The following is a 7388-nucleotide window of genomic DNA, read 5'->3' as shown; positions in this document are numbered from 1 at the left end:
AACCAACAGCAGAATGAGGCAGCATTGATCAAACCTTATAAGAAGTATAATATTTCAAAATGTTGTTAGTTTAAATTTTAAGAGCAGAATTGGGATGGCGGGACATGGATGGAGGAGGAATACAACAGCTGTATTTGTGTGAGAAGGTTGCAATCGATGTTTGTGCAGGTTTGTGAAGGATAGCAGGAGTAGAAATGCTGGTGTTCTGTAGATGTGGGTATACTATAGAAAAGGTAGAGTGCAGGGGAGTGTGGGGAGGAAGTGGCTGTAGAACAGGGATATAGCAATAGTTGGAAGGCAGCTGTAGGTATTGTGGGATTGGAATGTGGGAGGAGAAAATAGTGGCGAGATACCATTTGGTGGGGGAAGACAGAGATGGTGATGAGTAGAGGAAGACAGCAGTGGGCGTGGAAGGGAGGGGACAGGGTGATGGTCGGGGTAGCAGCAAGTGGGGGACAGAGGAGATAGCGGTGGGGGGAGAGATAGTAGTGGACAGGAGAGAGGAAGCCGTTGATAGGCAGATGAGGTGAAGGTAATGTTAGATGAGGGAGAAATGAGAAAGTGATGCGCCAGAGGTAATCAGGGAGATTGTTGTTCAGCAGCTGCCTGGGATTGAAATTGGGAGCAGTAATCCTACTCCTCCTGAGATTACATATATTTTAGACACTGAACTTGTTGGCTGCAATTCAACAGAAGGCTCCTTTAGGCTACAGGGAGTCCTGGTGTCGTTATAATTGTTAGCCCTCAGAATCTCAAACATACAGTATACTAGGCTTCTTTTTTGTATATGCAGAGGAGCTCATGCCTGTTTCAAGTGTGGACACTATGATAATTCACACATCTACTCACATCCTGTCTGTTATAATGGCAAAGTGGGCACTGGGCAACTGAATTTCAAGACCGTAAATTTTTTTCTTTACTTTTCTCTCTAGTTTTCTAGACGTGCATCTGAGAATATCAAAAGATTCACATATAAAGCAAGGATGTGGGATAATGCTGAATGTCACTCTAAACTTTGGAATGTCATATTCATTCTTAACTGCTACTTTTGGGTTTTGTGATCTTGCACGTACGTAGGGACCATTGGATGATACAGATAAGTTAAAATGGTTGTTATCACCTGTAAAACATGCAACTGACAAACATTTTCTCAGAATGGTGAATGTTTTGAAATCTTCAGATATAATCACATGGTTAAGCTTGTATAAAACTTAGCAAGTTGTGCAGTCTCACTCTGATGATTTGACCTGTTTGTCTACAGTATGGGGAATGTGTCCTACTTTTAAAATAAATAAAACTCATCCTTTCAGGACCATCCTTTATCCTAGACCCTTGCCTTCACTTACGTCTGGGATGTGTGTGGGTGGCTTTGTACAGTTCTTCTTTTATTCTAAGCAGGTCTATTCTGACCTGCCCACAGTCCTGTTTACATTTATCCATCCCTTTGGAAACTCTTGACGTAATCCATATACACCATCCTGGCTCACTCCCTGCTGATTGGGGCTGTTGTGTCTATATGGGCCATGCTGTCTGCCCTGTGAGTTGTATTTGCTCACTGGCCCTGATTTAACCATGTAATCTCTTTCTTTCCTGTGTCTATTACTGTGCCTGCCTTACTAGGTGTATCTATCCCCAGGTCTGTACCCTCATTGTTTTGGAATATCCAGAAATCCACTGGAAGCTGACTCCCTCTATATCAAGTACCTGAGGCTCACCTCACTCCTCTCTGCCCTCATTGTTCCCCTACGCACCCCACCGCACTTATAAGATAGTCCCTCTAGTGGTGGGAAAGAGTAGGTCAGTTATTGACACTGATGCCCCGTGTCCACTAACATGTTGTATTGCTGCCTCCCTCCCCCCCCCCCCCCCCCCACCCCACCCCACCAATAAAGCTCTTGGGTACTTCCATTGGTGGCCAATACTGGAAATGGCTGTTGTCACTGTGAATGAGCCACATGGAGACTGGAGCTGTATATGTAAAAGGTCTTTATTCAGCACAGCAAACAGGCATTCTGAAGAATCTCTCTCTCTTGGAGACACTCTGGAGAAATTCAGGAGAATCTATCTCTCTGAACTCAAAAGTATGCTTAGGTTTTATACCCTTTAAGCAGAAAGATAATAGCAAGTGAGTAAATGTAGTTTCAAAAGTCACAATTACAGTTTACTTCAACATTCTGGGTGTAGATATCTTGCTCTGTTTATCTGACCTGAATTCTGTCCTCACTAGTTCAATCATCTGATCAACAGTTAGTGTAGGCAAGGAGGATTCTACTGTGATTTCCGCCTGATTTGGTGGATGACTCTCACACCTTCCTCCCTTGTGAGGACACTGCCTCCAACCATGGCCCAGGTAGCCACAACTGTAACATATCATCTTCTTTGCGCTTCTATGTCTAGTGTGGCATTCTATCATTAAGTGCCCCAATCACTGGCACACAAGGCAAATTTTCTGTGTTTTCATAGAGGAACCATCCACTGTAGCCAGCTTGAGACTCCTCTAGTGCAGCTCTCCAGCCCATCAACCTATTGTGGAGTAGGTGGATCCCACTGCTATCCCTAAGTCTAAGGCCTCTTGATGAGCCCAGCTCAGGCCTTCCTTAAGCATTTTCAGGAAAACTAAATCATCACTCCCTGGATTGTCCTGCCCTGAAAATTCCTCGTTGGACCAATATTTCTGCTCTGCATAGTCTATGACAGGCTTATCAGCCTTCTGAATAATTGAATTATCATTCCCCAATTTCACCTCCCCCCAGTCATTGCTTCACTTCCTCCTCATTACTGGCATTCCCACTAGTTGTCCACATATCTTCCTGCATGCTCTGAGCCATAATGTCCCACATATTTCTCAGGCATGGGTTTAACCAAAACCTGTATGTTTTTGGGGTACATCTGGTGAATTTCAATCATTTCTTATAATTTATGCCAAAATTCTCCATCACCACACACAGTCAGAGCAGCTCAGTCAGAATGCACGGTTTCTCCCCTGCGGTGCAGGGTTTATGGGTGGTATGAGTGCCTGGCTGGGATGATCAGGGTTCTGAGCCTGCTGTTACCCGATCTCAATAGGTCCATCTCAACAGGTAGTGCTGGGTATAACTTCTCCTGTTTACTGGCGCATTCCCACCTGTCATCTTCCTGAGCCAGCACTTCCTTCACCTCATCACCTTCCTCTTTGGCCATTCCCATGATTGCTACCCAGCAAGTGCCTGCCTGTTGGGCCCTTCTCCATTTATCTCTCAGACGATCCAGGTCCCCAACTAACTGGTCCCTATATTGTTCTAATCCTTCTATCCAGTTCTCACCCATGTCTGTCTGTCTGTCTGTCTCTCTCTGCATGTTATCCAAGTCTTACGTATATTCATCCTGCTCTATTTACATCCCATCGAACTCTTCTCTGAACTGGTTCCTTTCCTCCTTCAGTTCTGCTATATGTGTACTATGTGCCTCTTGCTGTTTTGGACACCTAGTTCTTTCCTGCAATTATTTCCAGGTCAATTCCAATAACAAGCAGAAGGCAAGGGAAATAAATAAACAAGCACATCCATGAGTTCTTCCCTTTGTGCCACTGCAAAGGTTTTCTTACACACACACACGCACACACAGACACATATGAATAAGTGTACTGGGACACTTATTGTAAGTCCTTCCAAGTGAATATATATGCATCCCTCTAGAGTCCCAAACACTATGTCTCACACCAGCTAGCGTGCTCAGTAGCCACGCTACACGAACACAAGTGTCCACCCTTTGTTATGAGTGCCCACTGAGTGAGTATACATGCTCCCTCCACCCCCTGATGTCCAGAATGGCAAGTAACCATGTACCACAACCAGTGACCCTATCACACTGATCTACCCAGTGCCGTCACATACACACAGTCAGACAATCACACTTTTTACATCTACCTCTCCAGCTCTCTACTGTGTGCTTTGGCTTAAACATCTAATTATAGGGTGCTACACTTAAAAATACCTCCCCCATTAGTCTGCTGACGTTGCTGGCCATGAAATGGGTCACAACCACATCCTGGATAAGCCCCAAATGCTGTGACTGTGAATAAGCCCCATGGAGACTAGAGCTGTAACTGTAAAAAATCTTTATGCAGCACAACAAGAAGGCATTCTGGAGAATCTATGTCTCTTGTGGAAACACCCTGGAGAAACTCAGGAGAATCTCTGCAGTAAACAGAAGTACTTTTAAAATGCAAAGACAATAGGTGATTAAAAGAAGACACAAGAAATTCTGCAGATGCTGGAATCTGGAGCAATAAATGCTGGTATGCAATAAATGGCTATAATTACCTACTTAACCTTAACATTTTGGGTATAGTAGTTAACTTTAGGATCTGAGATGTTTCAATCAAGTCCCCTCTCACTCTTCTAAACTCAGCCTATCCTGTCTAACACTTCCTCATAAGACAACCTGCTCATTCCAGGCATTAATCCTGTAAATTTTCTCTGAACTGCTTTCCTTAAATATGGAGAACAATACTGTACACCAGATAAGGTCTCACCAATAATCCATATAAATGAAGCACAACTTCAGAACTTTTGTATCCAATTCCCCTAGCAATAAATGATAACTTTCTGTAAGCCTTCCTAATTACTTTCGGTACCTGTAAAGACCCTGGAAAAAGTGGATCAGTTCCCATATCTCGGAAGTGAACTCTAGGAAAGACAGAAATTGATGATGAAATTTACTATCACTTTCAATGCAGTTCCCACATTGACCTTATCAGTCGCCTCAGATCCTACAAAACTGGACTGGGTATCTGTCATCCTTGATCCTAAGGAAATGTCGAAAGTGATTACCCTTTTGCAGATCATGCACTGGGACACCTACTTGTCTCTACATTTCAGAATTCCACAATCTCTCTCCACTTTGACAATATGCTATCTTTATTTTTCCTGTAAAAATGGACAATCTCATATTTTCACACAATAGACTCCATTTTCCAGCTCTTTGCCCACTCACTTAACACATCTATATCCCTTTGAAGCATCCTTACGTTCTCTTCACAACTTACTTTCCTATATGTCACTGTGTTATCAGCTAATTTGCCAAACATACCTTCAGTGCCTTCATCCAAGTCATTTACATAAATTATAAAAAGTTGAAGCCCCAGCAACAATCCCAGTGGCATACCACTCATTACACATTGCAGTATAGAAAAGATCCATTTATGAATACTCGCTGTTTTCTGGACAATCTTCTATATATGCCAATTTAACTCACAGAACTTGTGAAAATGTAGATATATCAGTCCTTGTAAGACTTACTGAGTCTTAGTCTCATCCTCTGCACGTGTATAGTGTACGCCAAATAAAGAGGAATAATCAACTCTAATATGTTATTGTCCAACCAGCCTCTCATTTCTCTCCCTCTCTCTTTTTTAACTCTTGTTCTGGGTCCCTTTCAGTCTCGGTATGTGACTATTCCAAATATTTCCCAATTATTTCTCTATGTTCCCCAATCTCTCTCACTGTTTTTGATCCTTCACCTTTTTCCTTTCTTTTCTGTCCCTCATCATTTTCACATTCTTTCTCTCACAGCATCCTTCATGTTGATTTCTTATTAGATTTTCTCTCCATCCCTTATGTTGTTTTCTTTTCTGTCCCTCTTTCTTTGTGTTTCTCTGAACATATTTTTTCCCCTCTCTTGACTCTTCCTTTTTTGCTTCGTCAATTGATATAATTATATGGTATATAAAAAAACAAAGGACTACAATGGTTCATACTGGAAAGTATATTACGTGAGTTAATTTTGGAAAGGATATATTGGCAAGTGATTTTGTGCTTATTACTTACATCATCCATTCAAGTCTCTGATCTAAAACATTAATTGATTTTCTTTCCACAGATTCTGCCTGACCTTTTGAGTTTTCCAGTATTTTCTGTTGTTAAACCATTCAAATAATTTTGGTTTAAATATAAGCTGTCACTTCAAGAAGCTGTCTTCAGCAGCCCCAACTTTGAATAGGTTCTTCATCCCTGTACTTACCATAACTTGTTATCCCTACCTCAAGAAAGGAAAGAGTCAGAGGTGGATCATGTGAGAATGACCACAAGAGGAAATTAGCATCAAAGTGATGAAACATTCAATTTCTGTATGCAAGCAAGAAGCAACACCAATACAGTCATTAATGTACTGGAGAGAGAAGTGAGAGTGGGGGACTTGGTAGGACTGAAACAAAGAATGTACCACATATCTCACCAAGAAGCAGGCATAGCTTAGGTTCCCCTTGTTTCCTATAGCTGCATATTTGATTGGGTGGAGGTGAATGATTTTTTCTTTGTATATTCATTTTTGGGATCTGGGCATCAGAATTTATTGCCCATCCTTAACTGCCCTTGTGAAGATGTTGGTAAGTCACCTCCCTGAATCATTGCAGTCCTTCTGGTGAAAATGCTCTGATAATGTTGTACGGCAGGGAGTCTCAGAATGTAGACCCAGTGACAATGAAGGACAAGCAATATATTTTCAAATTAGGATGATGCAGACTTTGAGGGAGCCTGCAGGTGGTGATATTCTCTTACATCTGCTGTCCTTGCCCTTTTTGGTGGTAGAAGTTGTGGGTTTGAGGGGTACTGTCCATGTAGCATGGGCAAGTGACTGCAATGCATTTTGTGCATGACACTCATTGTTAACACTGTACACCAATGTGGAGGGAATAAATGCTCAGGATATTAGATGAGGTGTCAATCCAGTGGGCTGCTTTGTCCTGGATGGTGTTGAGCTTCTTGAAAATTGTTGGCAGACATCCAGGCAACTGGAGAACACTCTATCATGCTCCTGACTTGAATCTTGTTGATGGTGGAAAGGTCTTGGACTGTCAGGAGATGAGTCAGTCCCCACAGGATACCCAGCCTCTGATGTGTTCATATAAACCATAGTCATAGACTGATAGAGCATGGAAACAGACCATCCATGCTGACTCGTGGGCACGCATCTGTATTAATCCCATCTTCCAGCACTTGGCCCATAGCCTTCTATGCCTAGGTGATTCGAGTGCTTGAATAGACACTTCTTAAATGCCATCAGTGAGTCTGCTTTCACAGCTTTCCCTGGCAGTGTATTCCAGGTACACACCACTCTGGGAGGAAAAGGTCACCCTCAGATCCCATTCTAAATCTCTTACCACTTAACCTAAATCTATATCCTCTAGTTTTATTTACTTCTGACATGGGGAAAAGTTTCCTGCAGCCTACCCTATTCATACCCATCATAATTTTATATACCTCAATCATATTCCCTTTCAACCTCCTCTGCTCCAAGGAAAACAAACCAAACCTCTCTAATCTCTCCTCGTAACTGGAATACTCCATCATAGGCAACATCCTGGTGAATATCCTCTGCACCCTCTCCAGCAGTATCACATCTTTCCTACA

This window comes from Pristis pectinata, chromosome 31 (assembly GCF_009764475.1).
Source record: "Pristis pectinata isolate sPriPec2 chromosome 31, sPriPec2.1.pri, whole genome shotgun sequence".
NCBI classification, from domain to species: Eukaryota; Metazoa; Chordata; class Chondrichthyes; order Rhinopristiformes; family Pristidae; genus Pristis; species Pristis pectinata.
This window is presented reverse-complemented; position numbering follows the sequence as displayed.